The sequence below is a fragment of the Myxine glutinosa genome, chromosome 9 (assembly GCF_964187855.1).
Source record: "Myxine glutinosa chromosome 9, kmMyxGlut1.1, whole genome shotgun sequence".
NCBI classification, from domain to species: domain Eukaryota; kingdom Metazoa; phylum Chordata; class Myxini; order Myxiniformes; family Myxinidae; genus Myxine; species Myxine glutinosa.
The window spans coordinates 51,254,767-51,281,753 of NC_136269.1; the positions used below are offsets into that span (position 1 = coordinate 51,254,767).

The window sequence follows — 26,987 nt, forward strand, 5'->3', positions numbered from 1 at the left end:
GGAAATATTATGGTTTGGGGTAGTTTTGCTGCATCAGGGCCTGGGCAGCTCACCATCATAGAATCCACTACGAATTCTTCATTGTACCAGAGGGTACTTGAGGATAATATGAGGCGATCTGTCGGAAAGTTGAAGCTCAACCGAAGGTGGACCTTGCAACATGACAATGACCCTAAACATACCAATAAATCCACCAAGGAATGGCTGAAAAAAAAGAAATGGAGGATTTTGGAATGGCCAAGTCAAAGCCCGGATCTAAATCCCATCGAGATGTTGTGGGGGGATTTAAAACAAGCTGTGCATGCAAGAAACCCCTCAAACATCGCACAGCTGAAAGAATTCTGCACGGAGGAGTGGGAAAAAATTTCTCCCAGTCGATGTCAGGGACTGGTAGACAGTTATAAGAAACGCCTACTTGAGGTTGTTTCTGCCAAAGGGGGAAATACCACCTATTAGAGCCAAAGGTGTACTTACTTTTTCCACATGCGAAATTTGCATTTATGTTTATTTAAATTATACAATGGTCTAATGTTTCATGATATTTGTTATATTATATCACCTTTATCTATCAATCTTGTTGAAATGAAGATCAAATAGCTGTATGTTGAAATATGTTGAAAAAGTCAAAACTTTACATGGGGTGTACTTACTTTTTCACGTGACTATATATATACTGAACAAAATTATAAACGCAACATCCGACATTTTGAAATAATTTATGAACGTTGCAGTAAAATATCACCTATATTTTTCGGTATGTACAAAAGGTTGATGAGTCTTGAATTTGAGTGCATAAGGGTGTTTCAACATTTTCAATGTTGTGGCAATCCCGTTATGAGATACTGCCCCCACCAGACGGGTGTGGCATGTACTGTCGCGTTTCAAAGAGCGTGAGCATTGCTCAGACACTCCTTGTACTGGGGACAATAAAAGGCCACGCAAAAATGACAAGATTTGTCAGACGTCACAATGCCACAGATGCCACAATTCATGAGGGAGCGTGCCATTGGCATGCTGAATGATGGGATGTTCGTCAGAGCTGTTGCTGCACAGTGCAATGTGCATTTCTCCACCATCAACTGCTTGCGGTGCCATTTCAGACAGTTTGGGGCGACAGCCAATCAACCACTTGCCCGCAGACCACGTGTTACCACACCAGCCCAGGATCGGTACATCCGGCTCCTCCACCTGCGTGATCGTCTGCGACCAGCGACACAGACAGCACAAGAGACGGTTGGTCTGAATAACCGACGAATCACAGGACAGACCACACAAAATCGTCTCAGAGAAATCAATCTCCACGCCCGTCGTCCTCACCAGGGTCTTGACCTGACAGATGTTCGCCGCCGGAACCGACTACAGTGGGTGAAAGCACATTTTCGATGGCCCTTGGCACGCTGGAGAAGAGTCCTCTTCACGGACGAATCCCGTTTCCTACTCTTCCGGGCCGACGGTAGATAGCGTTCATAAATTATTTCAAAATGTCGGATGTTGCGTTTATAATTTTGTTCAGTATTACATACAGAAAAATTAGAGGTGATATTTTACTGTAACGTTCATAAATTATTTCAAAATGTCAGATGTTGCGTTTATAATTTTGTTCAGTATATATTATATATATATATATATATATATATATATATATATATATATATATATATATATATATATATATATATATATATCTATATATATATATATATATATATATATATATAATATATATATATATATAATATATATATATATATATATATATATATATAGATATATAGATATATATATATATAGATATATATATAGATATATATATATATATATATATATATATATATATATATATATATATATGTAGGGAGCTGTAATGCCCCTCCCCCTTTGTATATCCTTGCTGCTTTACCAATTACCAAGTATAACCAATTATATGTTTTGTTTTGACTTGCTACTGTACTCTTTCATGATACTGAGTTCTTTCTTGTGCATTAAGGATGTGTAATATCCTAATAAGGAGTTCTCTGCCTGTGAGCTCTGGCCTGCGTGGGCACAATCTCTAGTTCCCCTTCCCAGGCCTTGGAAGCAACCGTTATCTCTCTTTGCCTTTCTCCTGACTTTGCCATTATCTTGCAAGTTGACAGTTTTATGAGTGTCCACTCCCTTTTGTACTTTCCCAAGCCAGCTGCTATACAGAAAGTTGTAAACATGTTGCCACATAATGCTGACCATCTCCTTATCAGAGCTAACCCATGACTGGCCTTGGATGAACTTCCTTTAATTAACTGAACAACAGGATGGGACTATGGTGGGGGAACCAATGAGCCCATTTTGTCTCTGTGTCTTGTGAGCTAACTCCACCCCTGATTCTCCTTATATAAAGCAATGTTAATTGAATTATTTCAGAGCATCTTGTTGTACTGTTGGTCATTCCTTGTGAGTTTCAATACAACTTTGCTGTCCTCAAGCTTGTGTACTCGAGTTCCAATAAATATATCCGTTGCTCCTTTCTTCTGAGTCTTCTGAGTCCCAAGTCCTAAGTCCCAATCCGACAACTGGTGGCAGCGGTGGGATCAGTCTGGGCAGTCCGGGACGCGGTCCCAGGCAAGGGAGTGGTGAGAGACCAGCTGGCAATTGATCCGGGTCAGGTGAGCTGTGGTTTTCTTTTGTTTTTTCCTTTTTAGCCCGGGGGTCAGTCCAAATTGTAAACCACTCTCTTGCTCGGTTGCCGTTTGTTCCGTCCCCTGCTCATACCTGTTCCACGAACCTAAATTTAATTACGGACCGCTTGGGTCCTGGAGCAACTGATTGTTTATGGACTCGTTAGGGTAACGTTACGTAAGGAGAAGTGCCCCACGTTGGGCGCCTGAGGTTATATATATATAGGTATATATATATATATATAGATATATATATATATATATATATATAGATATATATATATAGATATATATATATATATAGATATATATATATATATATATATATATATACATATATTATATTTATATATATATATATATACATATATTATATTTATATATATATATATATATATACACACACACACACACACACACACACACACACACACACACACACACACACACACACACACACACACACACACACACACACACACATACACACACAGTGAAACCTTGACTTACGAGTGCACCAACTTACGAGTTTTCCGAGATACAAGCCGTCGCTCGGGCGGTTTTTTGCTTTGAGATGCGAGCCGAGATCTGAGTTACGAGCTTACGCCACCCGCCACCAGGTGGCCCAACGAGCGTTCCGGTCACGTGGTTATCTTGCCGTGCAAGCATCTCTGCCGTATATCGCTGCTGCTTTGTTTTCGCATGTTGGTTATTTTGGAAAATTTCTTAGTTTTAACCATGGGTCCTAAGAAATTGAGTGCCAAGGGCAGTACTGAGAAGAAGAAGAGAATGATGTGCTTGGATATAAAACACGCAATCGTCGAAAAACATGAGCGAGGTGTGCGTGTTGTCGACTTGGCGAGGCAGTACGATCGTAGTACTTCTACGATATGTACGATTTTGAAGCAGAAGGAGTCGATAAAGGCTATAACGCCAGCCAAGGGCGTTACGATTATTTCAAAGCTCCGGACCTCCATCCATGAAGAGATGGAGAATTTTCGAAACATTTTGAAAGGGAGGAAGAAACAAACCTCGTTGGACAGGTTTTTATTGAAACGCCCTGCAAGTGAAAGCGAGGAAAGTGTGGCGAAAAGGTCAAAAGTTATCTCCTCCACCTCCGCCAGCATCTTTGTCTGATCTTCAAGGTAAATACACTGTAGCGCGATGCTGCGCGCGCTAATGCTTACGCAAGGAGCAAGCGGACAACGCGGTTCATACAAGTCTTTATTCAAACTGCAGCACTAAGCTGCTCAAGGCTGCGCGCCCCGTCTATATCCTGAGGCCACGCCTCTCTCCCCGGCGTGGCCCACCCCCACTTGGTGTGCGGGGTGATGTCACCACGTCAGTGCTTTCGTGTCCGCCACAACACTTAATAAAACCAGTTTATTTCTTTACATTGAAGGAGTCTGGACTCCAGCAGAATACGGATAAAAGGATGGCAAGGCACAAACTCGTCCGAGAAGATGTTTATTCGTAAAACCAACTCGGGAACACTAAAAAGCCCGTTTATCGGGCTGCCTTATAAAGCAAAACCAAAAACCCAAACCCAAACCGAAAGCCACGCCTCTCAAGCGAGGCGTGCTTCGGTGGTCACGTGATCCACAAGTGTAGCTCATTATACCCGCACGCGCGGGACGCTTTGGCGGTCACGTGACGTGACCAGCTGGAGCAAGGAGATTCTGATGCCGGTCTTGCTTGGGGGACCCATGGGTCGCTACAACATTCTCTTTTATTATGAACAGTATATACGAGGTCGTGCTTGTTTATACATTATTTGTTATTTATAAAGTACATTTTTCTTATTTAAAAACACGTAACAAAAAAAATTGGTGTGGTTTTTTGGGGGCTGGAACGGATTAATAGCATTTCAATGCCTTTTAATGGGGAAATTTAATTTGAGAAACGAGCAAATTGAGTTACGAGCTCGGTCACAGAACGAATTAAACTCGTAAGTCAAGGTTTCACTGTGTATATATATATATATATATATATATATATATATATATATATATATATATATATATATCTATCTATCTATCTATCTATCTATCTATCTATCTATCTATATATATATATATATATATATGTATGTATATATATTGTTACGGATCTCGGTTACGGCACTCCCCTTGCCGAGGGGGGTTTCATCCCCTCGTCTTTTTCACTGGCCGTCAGAGTCCTAGAAGATATCGTGCGGGGTTGAGGTTGACCAGGGTGACTGGTCAATGGAGTCCCAGGTACCTTCGCCAACCTCTCCGCAAAGCAGGACGATACTTTTGCTCGAACCGCGGATGTGATGGTAATTGCCGAGCGGTTTAGCAATCCACGATCCGAGCCGTTAGCAATAAAATAACCCGATTCTGAGCGGTTCTAATCGTGCCACCGATATTCAATGGGGAAAAGACTAAGACGATCGGATGAGAGGAAGCAAAGAATACGAAGGGTAAAGGAAGAACAAATATGATTTATTACTATCTACAAGAGGAAACGAAAGAAGGGAATATACAAGGAGAGGAAAAAGCAGATACACAGGGCAACCTTAAAACAGTCTTATGTTACCATACGCCCAGACAGAACAAACAGACTTACACGAATAGGGAATGGCAGGAAGGAATGGCTGGAAGGGGGAGAAGGTCCAAGCAGATGGCAGAGCAGGAAGGTCTGGGCAGATGGCACAGCGTCGAGGTCTGCTCCAGGTCGCGCTCCGGTCCACGCTCCGTGCTTGAGGCGAAACCCGGCGGCAGCTGCACGTATCGGTTTCACGCGGTCGGACAATGCGAATATATCGCGGTATTGTCGTCAACGGACCCACTCTCCTGCCTTATGATTCAGCTGTATTCTCATCTGGTACCTCGTATCTCGGACCTTCGCACTCATCTGGTGAAGCAGTCCCTCCCAGCCGCTTTTATTGGGCGTTTCTGTATCCCGCCGCCGGCTCCTAGGACACGCCTACCGGTCGGCTCACCTCGGCCCTGGTTGGCCGGCGAGGGCTCGCTGGCTCCACCTCTTGAGGAGACATTGACAGGCCACACCTCGTTCCTGGCGCTCGAACCCACTCCTCCCCTTTTTCCTCCAGATTACCGCGTGCGTAATGGCGGCTTGGGGCCAGCAAACGCTGCCATACCGCTACTGCACTTTGAAGAGAGAGAGATGATTGGGGATAATTGAAGGGGCCTATCTTATTTGATTAATGCAACGTAGATTCAACTATTGGGAACAGATCCTTAACTAAAACACATAATAATGAGATAACTACAGAGAGGTCCTATGGTGTTCTACGTGTTGTACATGGACTAACTAGGGTGCGATCTTTAATATTAGCCAAATAATGGGGATATTTACAGGGGATTATTTATAAGGGAACATTTACCAAAATTTACAAAGTGAAGGTTCTAAAAACCGTAACTATATATATATATATATATATATATATATATATATATATATATATATATATATTGTTATGGATCTGTCGCCAGCCTTCTCCCCTTATCAAGGGGGGATTAATCCCCTTGTCTTTACTGCCCTGGCGCGACCTGAGACCTATTACGTCCCTTTTGGACAGCGCTAAATCGGGTTTCATGACCAAATTCGCTGTTACCTAAGTGCTATCGCTGCCCTGGAAGCGAGGGAATAAGCCTCGCACGAACCACGTGTGATGGCGATACGCCGAGCGGTTTGCGTACACGTGACCCGTGCTATTATTAGTTACTAGACCCGATTGAAGCGATCTTATTCGTACCACGCTTAGTCAATGGAGAAATCACCAAGGCGATCGAATTGGAAAGAAAAGGAAGAACAAATTGGTTTAATTATGATTGCACGTATTTACAGCTCAGGACAAAGAGACACAGGGAAATCCTTAAACAGTCTTACTCTTAATACCCCAGGACAAACGTGCCCGTCTGACACAAACACTCACACGGGGATTGCTGATGGGCAGGATGATGTTCACCAGCGCCGCGGTGGTCGTAAAGGATCGGCTCCGTCTCACTCTCCAGGGTCCCCGGCATGTCCAACGAAGATGAAGGTAGGCGAAGGCAGGGACTCGTATCGTGTCAGGTAATCTCGGGGTAAACAAAGCGGGTAATCTCGGGGCGAACGGTAGAGCACAGACTTTGCGCGGCTGGCGGTTACTCAGCCGCGTTCACTCGCCTTGGCCGAACCGCGTGAGTTATCAACGCCCTGTCTGCGCCCACGTATTCCACGTAACAAAGTTCATACAGTGCAAAGGATTTCCGTCAAGCGCGTCTCCTTTCTCCGTACTCAGAAGTCACTTCAGCGCACCTCTCCCGTAACTCTGGTCTGCGCGCAACTCTGCTCAACTCACAAGCGCCTCTCCCATAACTGGACTCCACGACTCACCAGCGCCTCTCCCATAACTGGACTGAGGTGGGGGCTTCGCGCAAAGGGTTTTATTGCCACGCCCTTAGAACCCTCTGGAACTCACCAGACGCTCTTCACCACGCCCTCACGCCATGCCGCTCGTGCTCTGATGGGCTGGTTCTTTCTTACCGTCCCCACTGCTGCCGCGCCGAGCTCAACCCTCCTTCACCTTTCGAGGCCCTGCCTCGTGTTAACTTGACTAGTGGACAGCCAAATGGGACGCGGGATGGATTGCGCCCATAGAGGTAGAATGGAGGTGTACGCAAAATGAATGTAGGGCCTATTCTCTTGTCTTTACACAACGCAGGTACTAAGAGGGGAAATGGCCTATTCTTACACATACTAAGACATAACTATACTACAAATGGGCCTATATGTTGCTCGTGTGACTAACTATGGGGGGCAAACCTTCAAACTTTATTAACCTTTACTGTAACAATCTCAAAACCGCAGCATTGCCCCCCTCCCTCGTCAGACTCGTCTCCGAGTCAAACCCACACCGGTGTGAACGACCGGTTTTGAGAAAGACTTGGGACTAGTTTTTAATTACATGTGACCCTTAGATGTGGTTCCCCTCTAACATTTACTCTAACCCCGTGTATGCGACAGTTTTACAACACTAAATATGTCCCACCTACTGCGTTGTGTAACTAACTGACTCGCACCCACAACTAACCGAATTGCGGAATTAATTCTCAAACTACACCTAAAGCCGGTGGGTAGCATCTTATTTACAATTACAAACCCAAATTATTTACATTCCTATAACCCCCAGGACCTGTTCTTTTTGTGGAAAGAAGATTGGAGGGGAGAGAAAGCACAGCAATGCACCAATACACCAAAACACATTCATCAATGCACAATTCAAAAAGTTCACCATTTGCTGCTGGGCCGCATCTTCTTCTTGCTTCATCTTCTGTGTGCAATAAAAACTTGGTTCTTCTTTCCTGGCACACCAGAATACAATGTACAAGAACCCGTGTTCGTTTTTATTTTTCAGCAGGGCCAACCTTATGTGGTCCAACTGCGTGACATTGATGCCACTTAAAACCAGTGGTCCGAAGATGAAAGGTAAGTCTGCAGCAAATGACTGCTCAGCAAAGTGTACGGCCACAAAACGTGTGGTCCATGTGTAAAGTGGGGCAGCAAAGTGTCTGTGCATGTGCAACAAAGTTATAATAAGGAGTACGGCAGCAAAGCACTGCGCAGTTCATCTGCACAAGTGTAGCAATGTGCAGCCGCACAGGTGTAGCATGGTGCAGCTGCACAGGTGTAGCAAAGTGCAGCCGCACAGTTCGAGGTTGCTGCACAACTCCTCCAAAATGGTTCCATGGGTGGGGAGGAGAGACAAAGCACAGTTAGCAGAGGAAAGGGCGCAAGGGTACACCAAAACACAAGGTAATGCAACATGAGGGGCGCGGGAGAATGAGCAGAGCAAGCTCGTCCCTAACTGTTCGTAACCCCCCATGTCAGCTTACACTACCCTTGCCCCTCCCTGTATTTACAAATTACAAATCCGTCTCTTCGTCTTGTCTCCCATATCCCCCTCTAATCCAAATTCGTCATCCAATCCCTCCCAAGAAGGAAGAGATGGAATGCCACACAATGTCACATCACGTCGAGATGCGTCTTACTCACTCAAATCATCCACTTGGTGCTGGTGCGGAGCTTTGTCACCTCGGTGAATGAATGTGGATGGCGCAAAGGGAATTCCTCTTCCTAACTACTCTAATTGACATTAACTCCTTTACACTACCCGGGGTCATGCCCTGCCAATTCAATTGGCCATCTTTAAACTATGTGGTTCTAAAAACCTGATTCCCATTGACCACTCTGCGGTGCCCCTGAATTTGGGGGGTCACTTCCCATTTTTTCTAACTGTGCCTTTGCACATTTTCGGGGCTGGGTCGTGTGGCTCCACTCGCAGGTCCAACTACCTGCGCACCTCTGCCACTGAAGTCGCCACCCGAGCTTACCTTGCTCCTTGCGACTACCTAAATTGGGGAAGGCCCCTCCTGGCTCTCTCACCCCCTGATGCCCTCTCTGGCATTGGGCTACCCGGGTCCTTCTCCTGGATCCTCGGGCCCCACTGAACACTACTCTGACTGGCTCCCAGAGCCTACCTGCGGCCTCACCTGGCCGACAAACTGCCAGTGGCGGAGTGCCCCAATAACCATACGCACCAACAAAGCCCACACGCCCAGCCATTTCACAGACTCATGCACCCATCCAAGCACTTCTTTGCCACTACCTGCACCACAGGTGTCGATATCCAATAATTTACCGAAGCCCTCCACCTGACTTTAAACTACCCTCCCCGGGTATTCGTGAAGGGGTCCATCTCCCCCCATTCGCTCCTTCGCACCATGCATCCCGCACCTTTTATTTCACACCAAGCATTCCACACCACTCATTCCACACCATTTATTCCACACACCAAGCTCTCTTGCACACCTCTTGTGCTCTCACACCTGTTCCCCACTTGCACACCATGCAAGTCAATTCACTTCAACACACTCCATTCGTCCTCAATACACCACTCATACACCACCACTGGTTATCCCCAATCAATGCCTCATTTGCTCAAGCTCATCCACCCAGTGATTCTCATTCAATTCCTCATTTGCTCAAGCTCATCCACACACACAATTTCTCCACACTACTACACACACACACACACAGCATCATATAACTAGCTACTTCCCCTAATACTCGTGCTTTCCCGTCTTCCCTTACACTAAGCACTCCCTCGTCATTATCATCCACCGAAGCTAACTACGTCCCCTCTACCTGTACCATGTCCCGACTTAAATCTTGTCCTCTACCGTCATCTTTCTAAATCCCTATCAATTAACCTAGCACGCCCTCGGCTAGTTTACACTGCCATCCCCATAATCTATTGCTCATGTGCCCCAAGTGAGGGATGGTAAAACGACCATCCCTCTACACCGGGCACCATTCCCCAACACTATTGGTATTCCAGTCCTCTGAACTATGAGCCTCTCTGTGCGGCAATACATTTTCGTCACAGCTCGGCTTCGTAAAAGCCGAGCAATGCATGCGGGTGGTTGGTCGCCTGTAGGTTGGGTCCGTCCGGCATTTTCGATTCAGGGGAGGAGGTTTTGTTGGGCCAAGGCGCCAGGCGCCATCTCTGCGCAGAGCCTTTCGGTCCCATGCACGACGGCCCAACCATCCACGGTCGGAGCACCGCACCCGCCAGGGGGCGCCTCTCCTACCCCCCCTCGAACCGTGCCGATCGCCTTTCCCGCCAAGGCGCGGCACCGACCATACAGGGCGGGGCCCGGCACAAATCGTGCACGCCACCGCGGCAACGATCCCCGCCGATCCCCGCTGCACACAAAGCACACCACGTACCGAGGGCTCGCGTCGGCTATACGTCACCCTAACCGCTCCCCCGGTCTGCATCGATGCCCGAGCCGCGTTCTCAGCACTCGCGACCCATTCCACTCTCGCACACCGAGGCGCTCCAGTGCCTCTCATACACCCCATGCATTCTATTACAGCACTCTCCCGCGCATTCTCTTCTCTTGCACACAGGTGCACACAACTCAGGCGCACTCGCACTGTTCGCACACTCCATTATCACACACTTTTCCTCCACACACTTCGTCACACAATCGGCCATCGCACACCCTCGCGCGCACTCTCGTTACACCCTCAGTAACAACTACGGGTGTGCACTCCCGGTACACACCCAATCACGCGCTCTGGTGTGCACTCCTGCACACTCTCTACGACACGCTCCGGTGTGCATTCGCTCTCACTCTTGGCCATCGCACACTGTTTCACACTCTCCGTCGACGCACTCTTCCCACTCACATTCCGTCATACACCCGTGCTTTGGTGCACACTTTTCTCGCACACGTGCGCAATTTGCTCGCACACATCGCACCACGGACTTTCCACGAGCGCCCGGGTTTCGTCGGGATCCCAAGCGCGCCAAAAATGTTTTCCCGCCAAACACTTTCGCGCCATACACACCCCAACTCACCTTCGGGATTCTCTTCTCCGCCAGCACCTGCAAACCTTCATTTTTGTAAGGAAGCACGACATCACAATGCAAATCCAAACGTTGTGTACATTCCATTTCAACCTCCGATTTAATTTCTGATTCTGCCGTCTCTTCGGCCCCAATTTCAACTATAATTTCTATAATTTCTTTTTCTTCGACAACTGCTGGCGCGCATGAATTTTCCCTGTCAAATTCGGCGGCCGTCAGCTTTTCCACACCCCGAGTCGCGATTTCTATCCCCTCGGTCAATGTAACCACGCTCTGCTCTACCCCGCTCTCCACGCGTTCCTCACATCGCGTTACCTCGTCGTGTCCCGATGCGACCTCTTCGCTCAACATGTGCCCAATGTTCTCCCCCATGGTGTCCACCCGAGTACTCATTTTATTCTTCTCACATCTCGCCTCCTACATCCTACCAAATCTTCCGCTGATATCTTCACCCCATTCTTTTATGAGCGCTAACACTCGAGTCGTGAATAATTGCATGTCTAAAACCGTTGGTACAGTGGGCTCGGCTCTCGCCGCCCCGTGCGAGGTGCCGCCATTTTCTTTGCCAGCTGCCGCACCCTTTTCTGCTTCCATTACTACCAACTGTCCCTCTCGGTCCTGGGTCATTAATTTTACATTTTCTACCCCCACCGACATTCGACCGCTTTGGCCATCCATGGCACGAATTTAATTTTTGGATCTTAAAAACTAAATATTGGTCGCTCGTAATTTGGAGTCAATTTGTCCAAAAAAATTTGGTAGGGTTCCAAATCCCACTCCCCGACACCAGTTGTTATGGCCAATATTTACAATTGGTGTCCAAAATTTGGTCTAAAAAATTTCGTCCCAGGTTCCAAATCCCCACTCCTGACTACCAATTGTTGTGGATCTGCCTCCGGCCTTCTCCCCCTTATCAAGGGGGGGATTAATCCCCTTGTCTTTACTGACCTGGCGCGACCCGAGACCTATTACGTCCCTTCTGGACAGCGCTAAATAGGGTTTCAGGACCAAATTCACTGTTACCTAAGTACTAGCGCTGCCCTGGAAGCGAGGGAATAAGCCTCGCACGAACCACGTGTGATGGTGATACGCCGAGCGGTTTGCGTACACGTGATCCGCGCTATTATTAGTTACTAGACCCGATTGAAGCGATCTTATTCGTACCACGCTTCGTCAATGGAGAAATCACCAAGGCGATCGAATTGGAAAGAAAAGGAAGAACGAATTGGTTTCATTATGATTGCACGTATTTACAGCTCAGGACGAAGAGAAACGGGGAAATCCTTAAACAGTCTTACTCTTAATACCCCAGGACAAACGGGCCCGTCTGACACACACACACACACACTCACACGGGGATTGCTGATGGGCAGGATGATGTTCACCAGCGCTACGGTGGTCGTACAGGATCAGCTCCGTCTCGCTCTCCACGGTCCCCGGCACGTCCCACGAAGATGAAGGTAGGCGAAGGCAGGGACTCGTATCGTGTCGCTCGAACAAAGCGGGTAATCTCGGGGCGAACGGTAGAGGGCGGACTTTGCGCAGCTGGCGGTTACTCAGCCACGTTCACTCGCTTTGGCCGAACCGCGTGAGTTATCAATGCCCTGTCTGCGCCCACGTATTCCACGTAACAAAGTTCATACAGTGCGAAGGATTTCCGTCAAGCGCGTCTCCTTTCTCCGTACTCAGAAGTCACTTCAGCGCACCTCTCCCGTAACTCTGGTCTGCGCGCAACTCTGCTCAACTCACGAGCGCCTCTCCCATAACTGGACTGAGGTGGGGGCTTCGCGCAAAGGGTTTTATTGCCACGCCCTTAGAACCCTCTGGAACTCACTCGAGCTCTGATTCTGACATTCGGCTCGAGCTCTGATTGGCTGGTTCAATCTTACCGTCCCCACTGCTGCCGCGCCGAGCTCAACCCTCCTTCACCTTTCGAGGCCCTGCCTTCTATTAACTTGACTAGTGGACAGCCAATTGGGACGCGGGATGGATTGCACCCATAGAGGTAGAATGGAGGTGTATGCAAAATGAATGTAGGGCCTATTCTACTGTATTTACACATTGCAGGTACCAAGAGGGGAAAATGGCCTATTCTTACACACACTAAGACATAACTATACTACTAATGGGCCTATATGTTGCTCGTGTGACTAACTATGCGGGGCAAACCTTTAACCTTTATTAACCTTCACTGTACCAATCTCAAAACCGCAGATATATATATATATATATATATATATATATATATATATATATATATATATATATATATACACACACATACATTACATACATACATACATACATACATACATACATACATACATACATACATACATACATACATACATAAAAAAAGTCACGTGAAAAAGTAAGTACACCCCATGTAAAGTTTTGACTTTTTCAACATACTGCTATTTGATCTTCATTTCAACAATATTGACAGATAAAGGTGATATAATGCAACAAATATCATGAAACATTTACATTTTGTAGTCCATTGTATAATTTAAATAAACATAAATGCAAATTTCGCATGTGGAAAAAGTAAGTACACCCTTGGCTCTAATAGGTGGTATTGCCCCCTTTGGCAGAAACCACCTCAAGTAGGCGTTTCTTATAACTGTCTACCAGTCTCTGACATCGACTGGGAGAAATTTTTGCCCACTCCTCCAGGCAGAATTCTTTCAGCTGTGCGATGTTTGAGGGGTTTCTTGCATGCACAGCTCGTTTCAAATCCCCCCACAACATCTCGATGGGATTTAGATCCGGGCTTTGACTTGGCCATTCCAGAACCCTCCATTTCTTTCTTTTCAGCCATTCCTTGGTAGATTTACTGGTATGTTTAGGGTCATTGTCAGGTTGCAAGGTCCACTTTCGGTTGAGCTTCAACTTTCCGACCGATAGCCTCACATTATCCTCAAGCACCCTCTGGTACAATGAAGAATTCATAGTCGATTCTATGATGGTGAGCTGCCCAGGCCCTGATGCAGAAAAGCTGCCCCAAACCATAATATTTCCACCGCCATGCTTTACAGTTGGTATCAGGTTCTTGTGGTCAAATGCTGTCTTTGGTTTTCGCCAAACATGTCTTCTGGTACTGTGGCCAAATAGCTCTACCTTTGACTCATCTGTCCAGAGCACATTGTTCCAGAAGTGCTGGTCTTTGCCTCGGTGTTCATTGGCAAACTTTAGTCTTGCCCTGATGTTCTTTCTGGACAGCAAAGGTTTCCTCCTGGCACACCTCCCATGTAGATCAAATTTGTGCAGCCTCTTTCTAATGGTAGACCCGTGCACTTTGACATCAACAGTGGCAAGAGCTTGCCTGTAGGTCCCGTGATGACATTCTGGGGTTCTTAGAGACTTCTTCAGCATCTGGCGGTCTGTTCTCGGGCTGAACTTGCTGGGGCAGCCTGGCCTGAACAAGTTGGCAGTTGTTTGGAATCTTCTCCACTTGTAGATGATCTTCTGGACAGTTGAATGATTGATTTCAAATTGTTTGGAGATCTTTTTAAATCCCTTCCCAGACTCGTAGACATCTCTCACCTTCTTTCTGAAGACCTCAGAGAGCTCTTTTGATCGAGGCATGGTGACGCCACACATTTCAACAACAAAGAGCAAACCAAACTAAATGTCTGAGGTTTAAATAGGACAGGTTCCTCCAAAATCCTCTCGAAGGATGTTCTAATAATTTGCACCTGAGCTGGTGCACCTGATTCTAATTTTAGGTATTTGAAGTAGTGATAAATGCAGGGGTGTATTTACTTTTTCCACATGCGAAATTTGCATTTATGTTTACTTAAATTATACAATGGAGTACAAAATGTAAATATTTCATGATATTTGTTATATTATCACCTTTATCTATCAATATTGTTGAAATGAAGATCAAATAGCTGTATGTTGAAATATGTTGAAAAAGTCAAAACTTTACATGGGGTGTACTTACTTTTTCACATGACTGTATATATATATATAACCTTGTAATGCGACTGCAGCACCGTCTTCAGCAATCATTGCAATAGTCAGTAATTTAAAAAGTGACAAACTGAACTAAAGTGACCTGGGTATCCTCAATTTTCTTTCTTAAATCACCAATAAATCTTTCTAGACATTGTGTTGAACAACCTTTATTACGTCTGCCATTGGAGGCAGACAGAGGTTATGTGTTCACCCATGTCTGTTTGTTTGTCTGTGAACAAGATGTATCAAAAGGTTATGTCGGAGTTGGAAGAAATTTGGCGGAAAGATTGGGAGTGTGACGAGAACGATTTTTTTCATGTTGAGATGTCCTTTGCCAAAGAGTTGGTTGCCATTGCTTGGTAATACAACAGCAACAACGTTCATTTTAAGGCCATTTTAAGGAGTTAGCCTTGCGATCCCCATGACAATCTTCTCCATTTTGCCCTATTTTCTGCATCTCTCCTTGTTAACCCCCTTGCCCGCATTTCTTCTTCCACCATCTTTAGCCAAGTCTTTCTCGGTCTTCCCCGTCCTCTACTTCCTTCTACATTCATTTCCATCACTCTTCTCAACCAGTCACTTTCATCCTTCCTCAACACATGACCAAACCATCTCAACCTGTTCCTCTTCACAGCATCAATCACAGGCTCCATTCCCATCATCTTTCGCAATTCATCATTTTTTCTTCCTCTCTCTCAACGATACCCCACACATCCACCGAACCATTCACATTTCCACCCTTTCCAGCCTTCGTTGCTGCTCTACGTTCATTACCCATGTCTCGCTCCCATAAATCATAAAACTTCTCACACATGCAGCATACACCTTTTCGTTCAACTTCAACGACACTCCCCTCCTCATCAGCACGCCACTCAGTTCCCGAAACTTCTTCCATGCACATCTCACTCCAGCAACCGTTGCCGAGTCTGATCCACCTTCTCCATTCAGCATGTCTCCGAGGTAGCAAAATGTTTTCACACCTTCCAGCTTCACGCCGTCTCCAAGATCCAACTCAACATTTCCTCCATCTGCAGCTCCCTCTGTGCACACCTTACATTTGAATGTAGCTGCCACACTGGTTAATGACCCTCTCAGACCACTACATTTTTGATGAACCCACTCAGCGCACATTGTACATTGAATGGAATTCACTCCGACACCCTTCCTGCACACAGCACATGGCCACTTCCCAGTTCTTTCCACCTCACCACATGCTTTACCACTTGCCATCACCTTCGTCTTTCCGATATTCACCTTCAGACCTTTTGTCTCCATACATTCCTTCCACTTGTTCATCTTTTTCTTCAGTCCATCCATACTTTCCGCAATCAACACCAGATCATCTGCATACAACAACTCCCACGGTAAACCCTCCTTTACGTTCTGAGCCAGCACCTCCATCACAGCTACAAGTAGTAGTGGACTTAGTACCGACCCCTGATGCACTCCCACCTTCACCTCAAACTCACCACTGTTCCCATCCTTCGTCCTTACAGCTGTGCGCGCTCTTTTGTTCATTGCCATCACTACTCTGATCAACCATTCCTCCACTTCTAACTTACTCAATGCCCATGTCATTACTTCGTGTGGAACCCTATCGAATGATTTCTCCAGATCAACAAACCGAAGAAACAACTTCTTCCTCTTCTCCATGTCCTTCTCCTGCAACTGCCTCACAATAAAGAGTGCGTCTGTCGTTCCTCTTCCTGGCATAAATCCAAACTGCATTTCGTCGATCTTCACTTTCTTCCTTATCATCCTCTCCAACACCCTTTCCAATACCTTCATTCCATGCTCCAATAACTTTATCGCTTGCTACGAGCCACACTCCAGAGGGTCACCTTTCCCCTTGTATAGAGGGACGAGGGTACTCGGTTCCCAATCTACTGGAATGCGGCCTTCTTTCACCACCATATTACAGATCTGTCATTCTCTTCACACCCCAACTTCCTGCTGCCTTCAACATATCTCCCACAACTCCCGTCGGCCCTCCCGCTTTTCGATTCTTCATTGCTTTTATCGCTTCCTCAACTTCCTTCTCAGTTATCTTCTCTGCCGGTCCTAAAACTGGGTTACTCTCCATATTGCCATCCCTTTAATTCTCTGTATTCAACAGCATTTCCATATATCTTTTCCATCTTCCTTTAATTCCATCTGGGTCCACAACGATTTGTCCCACTTCATCCTTCAAGCAACTCACCCCCATCACATCACACCTCTCTTTCGCTATCTGCTTTGCAATCCTGAATGCCGCTCTGTGACCCTCTTCCGAATCCAAGCGTTCTCCGAACATTTTCCTACATGCCTCCTGCGCCTTTGTTACCTGTTTCTTTGCTGCCTTCGTGGCTGCCTTATAACTTTCATGCTCTGCTTTTTCTTCTCCCGTATCCTTCGCCTTCTGCCACTCCTTGAACTTCTTCCTCTTCTCGTCAATCCTCTTTTCAACTTCATCATTCCACCACTTCCCATCATCATGCCATCAGACAGTATTGTCAGACGTCCATTAAATAAATCACCAAGCCTGCCATGTTCACAGGAGGAACTTCCACAAAGTTCAAACTCCATTCGCTGGTAGCGATCCTTCAGGGGTTGCGTAGCACATGTCCACCCACTCGGGCCTTGCACCTGCCCACATGGCAGGAGTTTGCAGTACGGGTGGCTGCCCGTTCGGCGAGCCGAGAAGGTTATCCAAGTTTTATGTTGTGCAGAGGCACAGCCCTTTCTCTCAGGTACTTTTGCAAGTATTTTTGGCATTTTTAGAAGCTTCGTGAGCCATTGTAGGCTTAGAGAGCCAATCCGTATCTCGCACCCATGATATAATTTTGGCACCCCAAACATCACCGTTTTCAGGGGATGCTGCGCATGCGCACCAAGCACACTTGGGTGGATTACGTCATTTCGGAAGTCGTGTATTACCATGCCATTGTTGAATTATTGTTTAAAAACTCAACTGCTTCACGAAGGTCATTTAGGAATGGGGATTATCTTCCTGTCTTGCTTGGTTCTGCCCACAAGTGAGAAGTTCACACTTTGTATCCGATATAATAATACGTTTGTCATCATTGAAAATGGGTAGAAAGGGGGAGGGGTGGAGAGAGTTGGTGTGGGATAGGGGGGGTTGATAGAGAGGAGATGGAGTTGGGAGGGTGGGTTGCGTCTTCCTGTGGGGGTGAGGAGGGGGGATCTTAGCACTTGGAGTAGGGAGGTGGTTGAAGTCCTGGGCTGGGGGGTGGGGGGTGGGGGTTGAGGATTTGAGGGTTGCGGGTGATTTAATCAAGTAACTTAACTTTTTATAATATAGGGTGTCCACCTTCGGCTTGGAAAAAAAAAATTGTTTTGGTTTAAACATTTTTTTAAACCAAACCAAACGAGTTTGTTAACACCCTGGAATGTTGAAGTTACATTTCCATGATGCTGAATTTTTCTGGGTACCTGCTTAGCAGACTTGTAATGTCCTTGGGGCAATTTGAAATCCTCATTAAAATGCTATTTATGAATTGGCATTGCCACTGAAAATCCTTGTAACCAAACAAAAGTAAGTCTGAGGTGTTGTCTTTCCGAGCATCTATTTTTATATCATCGATCATCTGGTATTTCAGTTTTTTGAATTTGATAATTAAAAATGAAAAGTTTTAAATCTGAAAATGAAGGAATTAATTTGTGATTGTCTTTCCTTTTTTGGGTAAATGATAACCCCTTTCACACTACAAATTGCTTACCCAGCGGTTCTTTACCCCTCCATCGCTTTCACACCGATTTTACTAACCCCTTGGTTTACTTGACGCAGGATCTGCTTACCCGAGGTATTGCAGTGCCTTATTCGACTATACCTTCGTGATTACTGTCCACTGAGTCATGTTGGACCAGAATGCTTTGCCTTGCATTGCAATGGCTGCATCACACGACTGTCACAACATAGAAAATGGGTCCCGTTCCCCCAAAGCTGTGCTTGCTGTTTTTCTCTTGATTTGTTTTTCAAGATTCTGCGACGGAGTATGTGGTTCAACCAAAGTAGGCGACGCTGTCGACAGCTTCAAAGATCAAAAAGATTTAGAGCGGTTTGAGACTTGTCAAAGCCAACAGTGGCTCATCTTTGTGCTTGTGTTGTCCGTAGCTTTGGCGGACAGCATATCACATGACCACTGAGTTCCATTAAAATAAAAAAAACATTGTATACATAGTCGAGGCTCATGGAAGAGCTAGCACTTGTACACTGAACAGATCAGGATGCAACAGGACAAAAGGCACAACAGAGAGAGAGAGGGGGGGGGGGGAAGCACCTCCAGCAGAGCCGATGGCCAAGGAAGAGGAAGACGGACAAACAATGGGTGTGAGGGAGGAATAGGGGGGCAGAAGAGGATGCATAGGGTGGACAAGATGGATACAGAAAGAAACAATCAGGAGGGAAAACTGGAAATTTGGAAGGAGGCATTGGGGATAACGAGGGTAGAAAAAGTCATGGTTTTGGATTGGGGTTGATCCAAGATGATGGTGAACAGCTGTCTTGAAGACCTGAGGCGCGTGCGATTTGCACTTCTGGAAGAGGAAGAGACTTCCCGAAGACTCTTCCGGTCGTTCGATTTGGACTATTCTCTTCTCGGAAGCTCTTCTGCCTCTTCCCGTCATCCAGCAGAAGAGGCGTGGGCTCTTCGAAAACAAAATGGCCTCGTCTAATTTCAGTCACGGAGCAACGCTGCTGGTTATACTTACGCAGCAAAACTTGCAAGTGAAAACACAATCTGGATATTTGCATCAACTTGTGATGTAGTGTCATCTTTGTCTAATTCTTCCATCATGAGCGCGAGTAATACATGTTTGGCCGCCATCTTGCTTCTCTTCTGCCTGTTCGGCGCAAAGCAATCTTTCGGAAGAGGCTTCTGTCTTCGGAAGAGACCAAATCGCACGCGCCTCTGGAGGGAAGAATGAGATTGAAATGGATGTGGAAGTTGGTTCCACAGGTGGGAAAAAGAGGAATGAATGAGTGAAGGTGAGCAGGGTTCCTGGATTAGGTAGTGTTGAGATCATATGTGAAGTGTAACAATATTTAATAATGCTCCTGTAAGTATAAGGGCACATGCCCAGTGCCTCTCCTTCCAAGTGTAGGAATAGTGCAATTTCAATCAAACGAATCACAAAATCAATTTATATTCTCATAGGAGTAGGGACCAAAAGACCTTTGACCCCACACTATTTCATAAACCTTTACCCCACAATTAAATAAACCCCACTCATGTCACACTTCCTCTAATACCCCAGGGTACAGTGTTACCTTCAAGATAACGTTGGGCCTGAGCAGGACTCCAAATTTGTGGAGGTTGTGGTTGGGTAGAATCACATTTACCTCTGAGATTTTGTAGTGTGAAGGTGTTGTGTGCATTTGCAGTCTACCTTATTTAGCAATAGTTGTTCACATGGTATGATAAACTGCACAACATGTTTGTTTTGTGTTTGGCTGATAACCTTTTGAACCACTTACCCCACCCTTGTTTACTACCTGCATGCTTAATTACTTTTATGATGCACTGCACGAAACGCCCCATCAAGCGTGTTCTATCATTGTGCTGGAAGCACCACGGGCTACTGAATGAAGCAAGTAATCCCTCCAAATTACACTCCTCTCGGAATTAGTAAAGTGATGTAAGGAATATCTTCATGAACAGCCAGATATGTGATCCTTTCTGCTATGCTGATTCGATCTCTCCTTGGCTTAATCAGCTCATTGAGCATTAGGGGGTACTACTGTTCTGTGCTCACCTATTCGGGAGCAAATGCAAAATACGAATGCAAAGGGATTACCCAACATTGTTGGCCGTATCAAAAAACGAAAAAAGCCTGCAATTTTATCATGAGAGCGACAAAATGTTCTGGAAGAGTTAGCAATAGTTGTAGTTAATATTTTTTCAATGTACATTGGTTGTGTGTCATGGACTTTTGTCTGAAAAGCATGTTACCCTCCATATTGCAGTATAATGCAGAGATGGTTTGGGGATTGGTGAATTGTGCTCTATGAGCACGTTTTCATTGAAATGGTGTTATTAATGAGCACCGAGTGTGTTTTCTGAATTTATTTAGTTTATTTACTTTTATTTTTTACACGGGAAAGCTGCTGGTTATACTTACGCAGCAAAACTTGCAAGTGAAAACACTTTTTACCATTAGAGGCCATTTTTTACCATTACCATTAAACTAAAAAAGTTTTTAAAATAAAAAATAAAAAAAACCTTCAGAGGCCATTTATCCCCACAACCGGGGGTTGGCCTTTTTCGGGCACCGTGGTTGTTGTTGTTTTTCGGTCCCCTTTTTGAAGCAATGTTTTACGGCCGGATGCCCTTCCTGCCGCCAACCCTGTTTGTCGCCTTTTACAACAAACAGGGAATTACCAGTGAACTGGTACTCAATTTGCCGACCTGGGAAGGATGACAGGCTGATTCAACCCCCCTGGCGTTAATTCAGTGATCGACCGGGATTCGAACCCAGGCTCCTCGGATCCTAAGCTGGCACCCTAGCCGCTAAGCCAACGCCAACGCCTTCCCGTTCCATGGGAAGGTTTGAACCCCAAAAAACCAAGAGGGGCCTCCTGGGCGAAAAAGCGAAGAAAGACAGGAGAATGTAGAATGATCGTGCCGTGGATGATTGGCCCACAATAAAATATAGATGTGGCGAGGGGCTTTGGGGAGCTTTGCACACAAACGGGAGCATTCCAGATGACACGTACATTGCAAACTTCCAGCCTTGGCAGGACCTGTGCTCAGTGTATCTCCAGTCATGAACTAGCAGAGAAGGGGACCTTTGGAAAAATTGTTTCTGCAAAAAAAAAAAAACACCTTTAGAGGCCATTTTCCTCACAGAGCAGGGGTTGGCCTTTTTCTGGCACCGTGGGCCGCTTTTTGAAGCAATGTTATATGGCCGGATGCCCTTCCTGCCGCCAACCCTGTTAGTCGTCTCTTGCGACACACAGGGAATTACAAGTGAACTGGCACTCAATTTGCCGACCTCGGAAGGATGACAGGATGAGTCAACCCCCCTGGAGTTCATTCAGCGATCGACCGGGATTTGAACCCCAGATCCTAGGATCCCAAGCCGGCACCCTAACCGCTAAGCCAACACCAGGCTAATGGATCATAATCTAAATTTTCTGCATAATGCATCTAAATGTTTCATTACTTGTACCGAGTGAATACCTTTGCGTGTGTGCGTGTATGTATGTATGCTGTTCTTGCCCGCCATCCCCACATGTGGATGGGCCTCAGGAGATGGAACGGAGATCAACCAGGTCTCAAAGCATCCACCTCCATTAGCGATCATTGGTTAAGAAGTGACAAACCCAATTGAGTTTGGTAGGCCAAAGCGCAATCCCTACACAACTTGAAACAGTCCGTAGCTCTGGTGTTTGGTGTAACCCGAGTGGCGATGCGGGGACGGCAGAGTGTCAGCCACTGACATTGCCCAAAACGTAGTTGTGGCCCTACACTCTGGTTTGTCTGATACCAAAGAATCGTAGAGGATGCTAAAGCAGCCTGGCAGCACTTCAGGTGGCAGAGAATCCCTGTTTAGGTACAGCACTGCTCGCCCCAATTATAGGGCCGGGCTGGAAAATATGCCTCAAATACTCTCCTCAACTTCATCAATGGCCTAAACTCTAAACGAAAGAAAAACCATCAGAAGCCTAATTCTCGGTGCATCTAATGTTCATACCCTTCAAAGTAACTGCTATCTACCCTTGGCCTTGAATTGAAAAAGTACAATGTTGACATTGCTGTTTTTAGTGCCTCGAGATTTGCCAAGAGTGGTCAATTAACCGGCTATACTTACTTTTGGAGTGGAACAACCGTTCGCAGATATAGAGTTCACTGTGTAGTTATTGCTATGAGTCTGAAATTGCAAACAAGTTGCAAAAGTGCACTTGTCCCATAAATGAGCTGCTGATCACAGCCAGACTGTTGCTGAATTAAGATTGCCATCTTGCAATTATCGGGGCATGCGTGCCAATTGTGACCAATAATGATACAAGCAAAGAAAAGTCCTTTGATTGCGAAAACAGCCTTAAACCATAGGGTTTTATCGAATTGAATACAGTTGGGTTTCCTGATTTTTTTCAGTGGGTGTGCAAAGCTTTGTTCACAACGGTAGGTATTTATCCTGCTTTCCCTCATTTTCATGCCTTCCCCAGCATGCTGCACATTGCATGGGTAATTACCATGTCTTTTAGTCGATAATTGGGAGAAGTAAATGACACTGACTCTCTTTCGCTTGAGATTTGTTTATCGCCTCGCTCCATGCCTGCAGAAAATAACTCGGAATCTCTTGCCCTTCCCCGGAGAGCTCGTCTGGGTAGGTACTGCCTTGTTGACTTTGACCAATAAAGGATGATAAAGTGTGTTTGTGTCAACTGAATTAAGCCGCACCTTCATTCCTTCCAGTTTATTACTTCTTCCAGGGTACGTATGGGAAATAGGGGCAGGTGAGGTCAAAATTTCCACTGTTTCTGAATTCTGAATGTACAGGGTGGGCCATTTATCTTTTCCAGTTTTAACCCCAATAATTCTGTTGCTAAGAAACAAAATCGAACAAAATATTTACAGCATGTAGGTACATATTTCAAATTTTTGTGGTTAAAATCTGTATTGAATTTAGAAGTGTGCAAAATTGTTATGAATTTTGACGTTATTTCCATCATTTTCAAGCAGTGTGTGCATCCTTTCGCGATGCTCTAAGACCATTTTCTGTCACTTTCCCACTGTAATTTCTCCAAAAGCTGCTTGACTCTGCTCTTTTCGGTCTTGAATGTTCGCTGGTTGAGTTGCATAGACCCTGCCTTTAAGAAAGCCCCACAAGAAAAAAATTGCACCGGGTGAGGTCTGGTGAACGAGGGGGCCAGGGCATATTGGGTGAACCGCAACTCATCCACCAGTCGTGAAAAGTGTCGTCGAGTCATTTGCTGAATGGGGTTGAAAACCAAGAATAGATAGTCATGTGAAAAAGTAAGTACACCCCATGTAGAGTTTTGACTTTTTCAACATATTTCAACATACAGCAATATGATCTTCATTTCAACAATATTGATAGATAAAGGTGATATAATACAACAAATATCATGAAACATTTACATTTTGTAGTCCATTGTATAACTTAAATAAACAAATGCAAATTTCGAGTGTGGAAAAAGTAAGTACACCCCGATATTTATCACTACTTCAAACACCTAAAATTAGAATCAGGTGCACCAGCTCAGGTGCAAATGGTTAGAACATCGTTGGAGAGGATCTTGGAGGAACCTGTCTTATTTAAACCTCAGACATTTAGTTTGGTTTGCTCTTTGTTGTTGAAGTGTGCGGCATCACCATGCCTAGATCAAAAGAGCTCGCTGAGGCCTTCAGAAAGAAGGTTATAGATGCCTACGAGTCTGGGAAGGGATTTAAAAAGATCTATAAACAATTTGAAATCAATCATTCGACTGTCCAGAAGATCATCTACAAGTGGAGAAGATTCCAAACAACTGCCAACTTGTTCAGGCCAGGCTGCCCCAGCATGTTCAGCCTGAGAGCAGACCGCAAGATGCTGAAAGAAGTCTCCAAGAACTCCAGAATGTCATCACGAGACTTATAGGTAGCTCTTGCGACTGTTGATGTCAAAGTGCACGAGTCTACCATTAAAAAGAGGCTGCACAAATTTGATCTACATGGGAGGTGTGCCAGGAGGAAACCTTTGCTGTCCAGAAAGAACATCAGGGCAAGACTAAAGTTTGCCAATGAGCACCTAGGCAAAGACCAGCACTTCTGGAGCAATGTGCTCTGGACAGATGAGTCAAAGGTAGAGCTATTTGGCCACAGTACCAGAAGACATGTTTGGCGAAAACCAAAGACAGCATTTGATCACAAGAACCTGATACCAACTGTAAAGCATGGTGGTGGAAATATTATGGTTTGGGGCAGCTTTGCTGCATCAGGGCCTGGGCAGCTCACCATCATATAATCCACTATGAATTCTTCATTGTACCAGATGGTGCTTGAGGATAATGTGAGGCCATCTGTTGGAAAGTTGAAGCTCAACTGAAGGTGGACCTTGCAACATGACTGACCCTAAACATACCAGTAAATCCACCAAGGAATGGCTGAGAAGAAAGAAATGGAGGGTTCTGGAATGGCCAAGTCAAAGCCCGGATCTAAATCCCATCGAGATGTTTTGGGGGGATTTGAAACGAGCTGTGCATGCAAGAAACCCGTCAAACATCACAGAGCTGAAAGAATTCTGCATGGAGGAGTGGGCAAAAATTTCTCCCAGTCGATGTCAGAGACTGGTAGACAGTTATAAGAAACGCCTACTTGAGGTTGTTTCTGCCAAAGGGGGCAATACCACCTATTAGAGCCAGGGGTGTACTTACTTTTTCCACATGTGAAATTTGCATTTATGTTTATTTAAATTATACAATGGACTACAAAATGTAAATGTTTCATGATATTTGTTATATTATATCACCTTTATCTGTCAATATTGTTGAAATGAAGACCAAATAGCTGTATGTTGAAATATGTTGAAAAAGTCAAAACTTTACATGGGGTGTACTTACTTTTTCACGTGACTGTAAATGACCCAACCTGTACATTCAGAAATGGTGGAAGTTTTGATCTCACCTGCCTATACCCTCCCATACATTCCCCTTCTCTTCCTCCCACTCCCACCGCCCCTCCACCCCTCCCCCCACCCCCCACATAAAATGCTCTGTTCTCTCCTTTTTCTTCCCTACCTCTCAGTATTGCCCCCTCCCTTTCCATTTTTTAACTTGTGTAAGTAGTAGTTAACATTTATCTGCACTTTTATTGTTCTTGTAGCTGTTACAGAACTTAAGTGAAAAAAACGAATAAAATGTGGTTTTGTATGAGATAGGAAGGAAAACGGAATGTTAGCGAAGAACTAAGATTATCTTGCTACTTCAATATTTTTCTCAGTCGGTGGCACTCTCACGTAAGATATGGAATCATCAGCTAAAGTGATAATTTTGGGACTTCTGGTCTACTCTAATATTGTGCAAAAGTGTTTAAGCATTTTTGGTTTAAATTAACTCTGCAATAGATATACAAGCTTGAAATTATCAAGAGAACTACACAATAGCATATTAATGAACAGGATTAAATAATTAAATTGATGTATGTGGGAAAATTACGCGCACAGACCAGGAATCGAACCCAGGTCCTCTGGTGAACAGTACCAGTGCCCTGCCCTCTGAACTATCTGGGCGACCCTGATTGAGCATGCAATTTTCCCACACATTGAATTGCCACTCTCTTTCTGTCAATCTTTCCGGGGCATTCGCTGCCAACCATTGGTGACCTATGAAGTCATAACTATCATTTAACAAGACCGAAAGTCTAACAGCGGCGTAGCCGTGCTTGTAAAATATTATAATCCACAAACATATGATTAGCTTTTGAAACAGTCGCTAATGCTGTTTATAACATTAAACAAAGAGATTTGGGGAAATCCCGACATACATGAGGTAAGTTTTACTTGCAGAACTGAGGGAAGATCTACTGTAATCTGTATACCCCACAAGTATTGGGTTAATAACATGCCATCAAAAAAACCTAGGCAAATTCCTTACTTCCGCGGTTGTTTTTACCCCACACTGCTTATCACCGATTCATGAACCATAGACCGTTTCAATCCATTAACTTTGTATTCACGACGTCAGGATCAAAGTGTTATGGTCCTATTTACGATTTTTTTATTATTATTATTATTTTTTTTTTGTATACAAGATCGAGGCTCGTGAATGAGCGAACATTAATCACACAGAAAGACAAACCGACACATAAAACATATAACATCGGGAGCGGTAGACAATATGGGGAGAGAGGGGGAAGGACACAAACACAACATTTGAGAGCAGGGACCGAGAGACATGGAGACATCGAGAGATCTGAGAGAGGGCGAGGGCTTTGGTGGGGGTGGGGGGGGCATGGGGGGGG

The 26,987-nt window shown here is 45.2% G+C and overlaps 1 protein-coding gene across 1 annotated transcript in view; it reads left to right on the forward strand.

Moving 5' to 3' along the window:
• The window catches only part of SLC66A2 (solute carrier family 66 member 2), a 59,227-nt gene that overhangs the window by 14,280 nt on the left and 17,960 nt on the right, over window positions 1–26,987 (forward strand). The gene's annotated exons all lie outside the window — the stretch shown is intronic.